The sequence below is a fragment of the Arachis hypogaea genome, chromosome 9 (genome assembly GCF_003086295.3).
Source record: "Arachis hypogaea cultivar Tifrunner chromosome 9, arahy.Tifrunner.gnm2.J5K5, whole genome shotgun sequence".
In the NCBI taxonomy this organism is placed as follows: domain Eukaryota; kingdom Viridiplantae; phylum Streptophyta; class Magnoliopsida; order Fabales; family Fabaceae; genus Arachis; species Arachis hypogaea.
Window position 1 is genome coordinate 69,218,043 of NC_092044.1, and position 11,648 is coordinate 69,229,690.

The 11,648-nt window shown below is 37.1% G+C and overlaps 1 non-coding gene across 1 annotated transcript; it reads right to left on the bottom strand.

Annotated features, from left to right (window-relative positions):
- Positions 1-9,919: 9,919 nt before the first annotated feature.
- On the bottom strand, positions 9,920-10,027 carry LOC112714030 (small nucleolar RNA R71). The gene has a single exon (XR_003158988.1). It is a non-coding gene; the product is annotated as a small nucleolar RNA R71 (small nucleolar RNA).
- Between the last annotated feature and the right edge of the window lie 1,621 nt (positions 10,028-11,648).

Sequence of the window (11,648 nt, forward strand, 5' to 3'; positions counted from 1 at the left end):
ACTAAGACCATTCATAGTTTCGTGAATGAAACAAGGTCTTCCATCAGAAACTTGGAGGTACAAGTTGGTCAATTGAGCAAGAGGATCCCTGAGACTCCTTCTGACACTCTTCCCAATAACACTGAGGTGAATCCAAGAGAAGAGTGCAAGGCCATAACCATGGAGGTAGAGGCCAAATCTGAGGAGAATAAAAAGGCATTGAATGCCAGTAAGGAAACCCTCACTGGGCGTTCAACACCCACAATGGCAGCTAGCCTGGCGCTGAAGCCAGTGAGGGACCCCTCACTGGGTGTTCAATGCCCATCCTGGTAGCAGAGCTAGCATTGAACACCAGCCAGGTGATGATCGAATTTTTCATGGTATAGAATTTCACAATAAATTCTCGTTGCAAGTATAGTTTCTAAACCAACAAAGAATCCTCTCATACAAAAATTTGGTTGTCACAAGTAACAAACCCCTATAAAACTAAACCGAAGTATTCAAACCTCGGGTCATCTCTCAAAGGAATTGCATGGTAGTGTTCTTGTTATTGGTTATAGACATGTATATTTTGGGGTTTTGGTTAAGAGACAAGAAAAGTAAATGGAAAGAATTAAACTAGCAAGTAAGAAAGCTCTTGGCAAGGTATGAGACCTAGAAGTTCTATCCTCATTATCATAATCAATTGTGAACAAGAATTATCCATTGCTCCACTTAGTTAACCTCTAACTATGAAGGAAAGTCAAGTAGAAATAATCAATTTGATTTCTCAAGTCCTAGTCAAATCCAAAAGGAAAGACTAGCTTTTGTGGAATTCAAATCAACTAGCAACTTCCAATTATCAATCAATAAAGGATTTTAATAACTAAAGATTTTCCAATTACTCAACCATGGCCAAGAGGAGAAAAATCTACTCTAGCATCCTTCCAAGTATTTTAATAACTAAAGAGTCTCCAATTACTCCACTTAGAAGGCATAAAAAGAAAGTAAAATCAAATTGCAAGAAAAGTATATCGACACTACCAATTGGAAGGAATTAACAACAATTAAGCAAATTGTTAAAGGAACTCAAACATGAATTGCATTAAAAGGAAAATAGAAGAAACAAGAGTGCATCAATAATAAAGTAAACAATTACAAGAAAAAATGCTAAACTAGAGAGAGGAGAGGTAGAAGAACAAGAAATTGTAAAGAAAAGTAAATTACAACATGAACTAAATCTAGATCTAACCTAATTCTAAAGAGAAGAGAGGGCTTCTCTCTCTAGAAACTAACTAAAGCCTCATAAAAATAAACTATGACTAATTGGTCCATCCCCCTCTAATACTTGGGTTCAATAACATCAGAAATGGGTTAGATTGGTCCCAAAATGCTTCAGAAATTGCTGGCCGCGAATTACCTTTAGTGAGTCACGCTGATCCTGCGATGTGCACGCATAAGCCACGCATGCGTGTCGACTAAATGCAAGGCAACCATGACAAATTTTATATCATTTTGAAGCCCCAGATATTGGCTTTCCAATGCAACTAGAACCGCCTCATTCGGACCTCTGTAGCTCAGGTTATGATCGATTAAGTGCGAAGAGGTCAGGATTGACAGCTTTGCAATTCCTTCATTTCTTCATGAGTTCTCCATTTTCACATGCTTTTTCTTTATTCTCTCAATCCAATCTTTGCCTTCTAAACATGAAATCACTGAACAAACATATCAAGGAATCTAATAGAATCAAGGCGAATTAAATTTAGCTATTTTAAGACCTAAAAAGCATGTTTTCACACTTAAGCACAAATAAAAAAGAATTTACAAAACCATGCTCTTTCATTGAATAAATGTGAGAAAAGTTGATAAAATCCCCTAAAATCAACACAAGATAAACTACAAAATTGGGATTTATCAAATCTCCCCACACTTAAACAATAGCATGTCCTCATGCTAAACCAAGAAAGACAAGAAAAGGGGTATGAACATTTATTCAATGCAAAGAAACTATATAAACCTATTTACATGCATGCAACTAAATACAATATGACTCTATCTACTTGGTTAAAAGTAAATTAATCTCCAAGACATACATGAACAAGTAAGGCCAAGTATTATGATGATTCATGAATCCTACCAATTCAAATATCAAAATGAAGTACAAATAGACTTTCAAGAAGAAAACTCATGAAAGCCAGGAACAAGGAATTGAGCATCGAACCCTCACCGGAAGTGTTTGAACTCTAGTCGCTCAAGTGTATAGGGTTGATCACTCAATTCTCTTCTACTCATGCTTTCTAAGATTTGTTTTTCATCTAACAATCAACAATTATTCAATGCATGCATACATCTATCATGAGGACTTATTCATAGGTTGTAATGGGACTAGGGTAAAGGTAAGGATGCATATGGTCAAGTAAGCTTCAAAATTTGAATCTTTGATTAACTTAAACTCTCACCAAACACATATAACAACCTATATAATTCTAATACAGTGCCTAGCTACCCATGATTCCCTCTCTTTTTTACATACTCATGCATTCTCTTCAATTCACATTCCATATGCATTGTTATTATTACTTTGCTTTGGGGCATTTTGTCCCCTTTTTATTGCATTTTTTGCTATATATATTTTCTTTTTATTTTTCTTTTGATATATATTTTTTTTATTTTGTATATTTTTTCCTTTTTTGCATTAAAGTATATACAAATATATCAATGCATATGGTTTAAACATAATTAATACATGAGTACGTACCCAATTCCCATGATTTTCAATGAAAATACAAAACACCCTTTTAGCTCAACCAATGTCCCAAGTTTTCCCATAATTGAATGATACACACACTCACTAGCCTAAGCTAATCAAAGATCCAAATTAAGGATATTTATTGTTTTTTGCTAAGGCTTCTAACATGCTAATATTAAGAACAAAGTGGGTTAATCGTAGGCTCAAAGTTGGCTAACAAAGGAAGATAAAAGGTAAGGCTATTTGGGTAAGTGAGCTAATTGAAACAATGGCCTCAATCATATAAATGCATGTATACACAAAATAATGGACATATAGAATCAAACAAATCAAAGATCACAATCATAGAAAGAGAATAATCACACACAAGAAGGAAACAAAATGGTTATATGATGTAACCACACCATTAGGCTCAAATCTCACAAGCTTGTATGTTCTTAGCTCAAAAACCATGTTCCAGAATAAATTCTTCAAGCAAGTTCAATAATTTTTTCTTAAATTGGTAGGGTGCCCTAAAAATAGTTTCTTGGAAAATCAATTATCACCCTAACCAAGTAGTCATAATAAGAAAGAAGTGGTAAAACATTCACAAACTATAGCTATCATGCAACCTATCATGCAATGTAACACTAATTAACAAAGAAAATTAAGAATTAGTGTTGAAAAAGGAAATTGTTACCCATGGAGATCGGTTATCAACCGAACCTCCCCACACTTGAAGATTGCACCGTCCTCGGTGCATCCAAAGATGAGCAAGGTGAATAGGTTGCCATAACTGATAAGCTTCCTCAAAGGATTGTGCGAGCGGACTTGTTTGTTGGCCCATTTAGAAGCTTTTCCTTTTCCTCTTTTAGTGGCCAACCTAAAAGGAAAGAAAAAGAAAGAAAATTACGCCTACAATAAAGATATCAAAGCAATAGAACATAAGTGGGGGCTAATGCCAAATAAGAGTAAGGTTCCCACTACATGTTAGCTACGCATGTGAGGGAGAGAGCAGTATAGGCAAAGGGCATATCAACTAATACTTGATGCAATAGTAAAATCAGAGCATAAGCAAATGACCTGAAGAGCATTAAGTTCAAGCAAGAATCGACACAAACAAGATTAGTGATAAGCATGAAAGCATTTGGTCCCATCCTAACTCAATGAAAATGGAGTACGAAAACAAAGAATAATGAATTAGGAAGGACTAAAGCACTAATCTTGTATGTGGAACAAATATGACCATTAATGCTAAACAAGTTACGAAGCACCAAAACAATGCAAGAAATTCTCAATAATTGAGTAAGAGAATTCAACACCATTATTAAAATGAGAAATTTAGAAAATAAAATAAGAACAAGCTATAAAAACAAAATTAAAATGCAATGAATGAAAATAAGCAAATGCAATAAAAGAAAAAGGAAGAGAAGAATTTTTTTTAGTATTTTATTTATTTATTTTTTATTTTTATATTTTATATTTTTTTTACTTTTTATTTTTAAAGAGAGGAAGAAGAAGAGAGTGAGAAAGGAAGAAGAGAGAAGAAAAAAGATAGAAAGAAAGAAGACGAAAAGAAGAAAGAAGAAGAAAGGAAAAAGGAGAAAAACAGGGTGCATAGATGGCAGCAGGGACAATCCACGCATAAGCGTCGCCCATGCTTAAGCATGGATTGCAGCAGGGGCAATCGACGCGTAAGCGTCGCCCACGCTTACGCGTGGGTGCACTGGCACAAAGTAGGCATAAAGTGGGTACAACTCTCTAGTTTTTGTGCCAGAGATCCCCTTATGGAAATCCATGCATAAGCATGGCCCACGCTTAAGCGTGGATTGACACTTTTTTTTTAGAAGCATAAAAATAGAATTTAACACTCTCCTAACCTATAAACATTCTAAATAAACCAAAATTCAAATTTAATAAAAATCTTTAAGTTTTTGAAAATTTTTCAAATACAAAACAAACAAAACTTGCACTACAAGCAAAATGCAATTCAAAACCAATTATTATACTCAAAACATGAATCTAACAAGTAACCTAGCAATCAAAGCAAAATATGCTAAAGTATGAAAATAAGAAAACTACCTAACAATGGCAACCCAATTCATTCATTGATTATATCTACAAGAGAATGGAAAGAGTTTACCATGGTGGGGTGTCTCCCACCTAGCACTTTTTTTTAAGTCCTTAAGTTGGACATATGGGGGCTCCTCATCAAGGTAGCTTGTGTTTGAATCTATCCTTGAACATCCACCAATGCTTGAGTCTCCAATAAGCTCCATCATTCAAAAGTAATATCTCCAAGCTTTGATGGAGTTCTTCACAAACCATGAGCTCCCAAAGTTGACTCTCGTTGTGCGATCCGGGATCCTACACTTTGTTTTGGCACCCATCTTCTAATTGATCATCATGATTCCAATTGGGTGGTTTAGCCTTGGAATTCTCAAAGAAGCCTCCAAACAACTTCCTAGACCCATGTACTTTGGTTCTACACCCACCATTGCTATTCAAATTTGAGCATGCAACCATCATGAACTTAGAGTGATGTTTCTAACCACTACACAACTCTCTCCTACTCTTAACTCCACAAAAAGCTCTAAGTTGACCATCATTTTCAATCAAACCATATTCAAGTGAGAAAGTAAAGCTTAAGGATAAGAATTTTACCCACTTGAATGTTGTGTAGGATGGTGACTTAGGAAAGGGTGGTCCAAATGATCTTGCAAGTGCCACTCCCTTGTGCTCCTCTTTCACTACCTCTACCTCTTGGCAAGCTTCTGCAATGTCAATTCCTTATTCACCAACTTCTCCTATACATATCTCAATGCCTAAGTCATGTGTTAGAGATTGTGCACTAGTCTCCTCAACATCAATTTCACAACACAATGAGGAAGGTTCAACAATCTCACATAGCACCTTAGTTGGTGTGGAATTAACTTCAACAAGAGGACTTATTACTTTCTCAACTTCTTCCAAATTCTCATCTTCCATAATATGTGTAGGAGGTTGCATATTATCCTCCTCAACATCAATTTCAATCTCAATGGAAGAATGTTCAACAACTTCCACAAAATTAACAACAACATTGTTTGGTGTGGAAGTGTTCCCAAGCTTGAAATCCACCTCTTGTTTAACTTCACATGCATCTTCAACCACTTCTTCCTCTTCTCTAACAATCATAGCTTCCTCCCATTGATCTAACACAAAGCAACATTCCTCATTTTCCATCGAAATTTCCAATCTCTCCTTCATGCAAGGCTCTTCATTTGATTCTCTACATGTGGCCATGGGAGTTCCTTGAATGCTCAAGCATTGGGAGGCTAATCAGTTTACCACCTCATCCAAGGTTGCCATGGATTTTAGTACCTTTCTTTGCATTTCTCTTTGTTCATGAAGGCATAAAGTGAGAGGATCATCCATTGGGGGTTGGGGTAGATAGAAGGATTCATTATTTTGGAGAAAGGGTTCATGATATGAATGTGGTTCTTCTTGATAGGTATGTGGCGGTTCAACACTCTCCAATTTTTCCACTTGTTGTGCAGCACACTCCATGGTTGCTCCTTGATGAGCGAATAATTTATACGCTTTTTGGCATTGTTTTTAGTATGTTTTTAGTATGTTTTAGTTAGTTTTTAGTATATTTTTATTAGTTTTTAGTTAAAAATCACTTTTCTGGACTTTACTATAATTTTTTTTTCTGTGATTTCAGGTATTTTCTGGCTGAAATTGAGGGACCTGAGGAAAAATCTGATTCAGAGGCTGAAAAGGACTGCAGATGCTGTTGGATTCTGACCTCCCTGTACTCAAAGTATATTTTCTGGGGCTACAGAAGCCCAATTGGCGCGCTCTCAACGGCGTTGGAAAGTAGACATCCTGGGCTTTCCAGAAATATATAATAGTTCATACTTTGCCCGAGATTTGATGGCCCAAACCGGCGTTCCAAATCAGCTCAAAACTGCCCGGCGTTAAACGCCGGAACTGGCACAAGAATGGGAGTTAAACGCCCAAACTGGCACAAAAGCTGGCGTTTAACTCCAAGAAGAGTCTCTACATGAAAATGCTTCAATGCTCAGCCCAAGCACACACCAAGTGGTCCCGGAAGTGGATTTTTATGTAATTTACTCATCTTTGTAAACCCTAGGCTACTAGTTCTCTACAAATAGGACCTTTTACTATTGTATTTTCATCTTTTGATCACTTTAGATCTTTAGATCATCTTTGATGTCTAGCTCTTAGATTATGGAGGCTGGCCTCTCGGCCATGCCTAGACCTTGTTCTTATGTATTTCCAACGGTGGAGTTTCTACACACCATAGATTAAGGTGTGGAGCTCTGATGTACCTCGAGTATTAATGCAATTACTATTGTTCTTCTATTCAATTCAGCTTATTCTTGTTCTAAGATATTCATTTGCACCCAAGAACATGATGAATGTGATGATTATGTGATGCTCATCATCATTCTCACCTATGAACATGTGCCTGACAACTACTTCCGTTCTACAAGCAAACAAGGCTTGAATGTTTATCTCTTGGATTCCTTAATCGGAATCTTCGTGGTATAAGCTAGAATTGATGGCGGCATTCAAGAGAATCCGGAAGGTCTAAACCTTGTTTGTGGTATTCTGAGTAGGATTCAAGGATTGAATGACTGTGACGAGCTTCAAACTTCTGAAGGATGGGCGTTAGTGACAGATGCAAAAGAATCACTGGATTCTATTCCAACCTGATTGAGAACCGACAGATGATTAGCCGTGCTGTGACAGAGCGCATTGAACTTTTTCACTGAGAGGACGGGACTGTAGCCATTGACAACGGTGATGCCCAACATACAGCTTGCCATGGAAATGAGTAAGAAGGATTGGATGAAGACAGTAGGAAAGCAGAGAGACGGAAGGGACAAAGCATCTCCATACACATATCTGAAATTCTCACCAATGAATTACATAAGTATCTCTATCTTTATTTTATGCTTTATTCATAAATCATTCATAACTATTTGAATCTGCCTGACTGAGATTTACAAGATGACCATAGCTTGCTTCATACCAACAATCTCTGTGGGATCGACCCTTACTCGCGTAAGGTTTATTACTTGGACGACCCAGTGCACTTGCTGGTTAGTTGTGCGAAGTTGTGATAAAGAGTTGAGATTGCAATTGTTCGTACCATGTTGATGGCGCCATTGATGATCACAATTTTGTGCACCAAGTTTTTGGCGCCGTTGCCGGGGATTGTTTGAGTTTGGACAACTGATGGTTCATCTTGTTGCTTAGATTAGGTATTTTTCAGAATTTGTAAGAATGAATTCTAGAATTTCAAGGTGATGTTCTTATCATCACCAAAGGTGATTGATTCTCATCAATTTAGCTCTTGAATGCAATATCCTGCTGAAGCTTGGCTAGCCATGTCTAATCTTTTTAGACTAAAGCTTTAGACTAACATTGCATGATTCCTGGAATTCTTATTAAAAATTTTGAACCTCTTTATTTTCTTTTCCATATAATTTTCGAAAAATCCAAAAAATTACAAAGTCATAAAAATCAAAAATATTTTATGTTTCTTGTTGAGTCTAGTGTCTCATTTTAAGTTTGGTGTCAATTGCATGCATTCTTTGAATTCAATCATGTGTCTTCATTGATCTTCAAGTTGTTCTTGATGATTTCATTGCTCTGATCTTTAAATTCTCTTGCTTTGTGTGTTTTGTTGTTTCTCATATGCATTCTCAATTTGTTAGTGTCAGTAGTATACAAACTTCTAAGTTTGGTGTCTTGCATGCATTGTTTAGTTGATCTTAGTTTTATTTTGATTATTCCTCATTATTAAAAATCCAAAAAAAAATTTTCCTTTTTGTCTTTTCAAGTCAATAATACAGAGAATTGAAGATTCAGAACATACAGTAGAGGAATTACACAGAAAAAGCTGAGCGATCAAAATGCCCAGTGAGGAAGGAAAACTGGCGTTTAAACGCCAGCCAGGGTGCCTGGCTGGGCGTTTAACGCCCAAAAGGGTAGCATTTTGGACGTTAAACGCCAGAATGGATACCATTCTGGGTGTTTAATGCTAGGATGGCACAAGAGGGAAGATTTTGTTTTTAATTCAAATTTTTTTCAAGTTTCCATAATTTTTCAAAATCAAATATTTTTCAAATCATATCTTTTCAATCATATATTTTCAAAATCAATTTCTTTCCATTTTCAAAAATAGTTGCTAACAATTAATGATTTGATTCAACATTTCAAGTATGTTGCCTTTTCTGTTGAGAAAGGTTTAATGTCTGAATCATATCTTTCAAATTTCTTGTTAGCCAAGTCATTAATTTTCAAAATCAAATCTTTTTTTAACTTGTTTTTCAATCATATCTTTTCAATCATATCTCTTTGATTTCCAATTCAAAACCTTTTTCAAAATCACTTTATTTCTTTCTCAATCTTAGTTTTCGAAAATCAATTATCATTTTTTTTTCAAAATTTCTTTTAATTAATTCACTTTAATTTTCGAAAATTTCTTCCCGTCTTCTCACATCCTTCTATTTATGGACTAACACTCCTCCTCAATGCACAATTCAAACTCTATCTTTCTAAGTTCGAATTCTTCTATCTCTTCCTTCTATTTTTCTTTTCCTCTGACACCTCAAGGAATCTCTATACTATGACATAGAGGATTCCATATCTTCTTGTTCTCTTCTCTTTCATATGAGCAGGAGCAAAGACAAAAGCATTCTTGTTGAGGCTGACCCTGAACCTGAAAGGACCTTGAAGCGAAAGCTAAGAGAAGCTAAAGCACAACCCTCTGTAGAGGACCTAACAGAAATCTTCAAAGAAGAAGAACCCATGGCAGCCGAACACAACAACAATGCCAACAATGCAAGGAAGGTGCTGGGTGACTTTACTGCACCTACTCCCAACTTCTATGGGAGAAGCATCTCCATCCCTGCCATTGGAGCAAACAACTTTGAGCTTAAGCCTCAATTAGTTTCTCTAATGCAACAGAATTGCAAGTTCCATGGACTTCCATTGGAAGATCCTCATCAGTTTTTAGCTGAATTCTTGCAAATTTGTGACACTGTCAAGACCAATGGGGTTGACCCTGAGGTTTACAGACTTATGCTATTCCCTTTTGTTGTAAGAGACAGAGCTAGGATATGGTTGGACTCACAACCTAAAGAAAGCCTGAACTCTTGGGAAAAGCTAGTTAATGCCTTCTTGGCAAAGTTCTTTCCACCTCAAAAATTGAGTAAGCTTAGAGTGGAAGTCCAAACCTTCAGACAGAAGGAAGGTGAATCCCTCTATGAAGCTTGGGAAAGATACAAACAATTGATTAGAAAATGTCCTTCTGACATGCTTTCTGAATGGAGCATCATAGGTATCTTCTATGATGGTCTATCTGAACTGTCCAAGATGTCATTGGACAGCTCTGCTAGAGGATCTCTTCATCTGAAGAAGACGCCTGCAGAAGCTCAAGAACTCATTGAAATGGTTGCAAATAACCAATTCATGTACACTTCTGAAAGGAATCCTGTGAACAATGGGACAAATCAAAAGAAAGGATTTCTTGAGATTGATACTCTAAATACCATATTGGCTCAGAACAAAATATTGACTCAGCAAGTCAATATGATTCCCAAAGTCTGTCTGGAATGCAAACTACGCCAGGCAGTACAAAGGACGCTTCATCTGAAGAAGAAGCTTATGATCCTGAGAACCCATCAATGGAAGAGGTGAATTACATGGGAGAACTGGTGCACGAAATTGCAATCACACTTTTGCAACTCCGCACAACTAACCAGCAAGTGCACTGGGTCGTCCAAGTAATACCTTACGTGAGTAAGGGTCGATCCCACGGAGATTGTCGGCTTGAAGCAAGCTATGGTTATCTTGTAAATCTTAGTCAGGATATCAATAATTATCAGGGTTGATTGTGAGAAGTAAAAGAACATGAAATAAGTACTTGTTTTGCAGTAGTGGAGAACAGGTTGAGGTTTTGGAGATGCTCCATCTTCTGAATCTCTGCTTTCCTACTGTCTTCTTCTTCAAGCACGCAGGGCTCCTTCCATGGCAAGCTGTATGTAGGGTTTCACCGTTGTCAATGGCTACCTCCCATCCTCTCAGTGAAAATGTTCAACGCACCCTGTCACGGCACGGCTATTCATCTGTCGGTTCTCAATCGGGTTGGAATAGAATCCAGTGATTCTTTTGTGTCTGTCACTAACGCCCAGCCCTCAGGAGTTTGAAGCTCGTCACAGTCATTCAATCATTGAATCCTACTCAGAATACCACAGACAAGGTTTAGACCTTCCGGATTCTCTTGAATGCCGCCATCAGTTCTAGGTTATACCACGAAGATTCTGATTAAAGAATCCAAGAGATATCTACTTAATCTAAGGTAGAACGAAGGTGGTTGTCAGGCACACGTTCATAGTTGAGAATGATGATGAGTGTCACGGATCATCACATTCATCCGGTTCAGGAACAAGTGATATCTTAGAATGGAAGCAAGCATGATTGAATGAAAAACAGTAGTAATTGCATTAATCCATCAAGACACAGCAGAGCTCCTCACCCCCAACCATGGGGTTTAGAGACTCATGCCGTAGAAGGTACACAAAGAAACGTGTAAAGTGTCATGAGGTACTGATACAATGTCAAAAGATCCTATTAATAGTGAACTAGTAACTTAGGGTATACAGAAATGAGTAAATGACGTAAAAATCCACTTCTGGGTCCACTTAGTGTGTGCTTGGGCTGAGCATTGAAGCTTTCATGTGTAGAGACTTTTTCTGGAGTTAAACGCCAGCTTTTATGCCAGTTTGGGCGTTTAACTCCAATTTTTATGCCAGTTCCAGCGTTAAACGCTGGGAATTCTGAAGCTGATTTGCAATGCCGGTTTGGGCCATCAAATCTCGGGCAAAGTATGGACTATTATACATTGCTGGAAAGCCCAGGATGTCTACTTTCCAACGCCGTT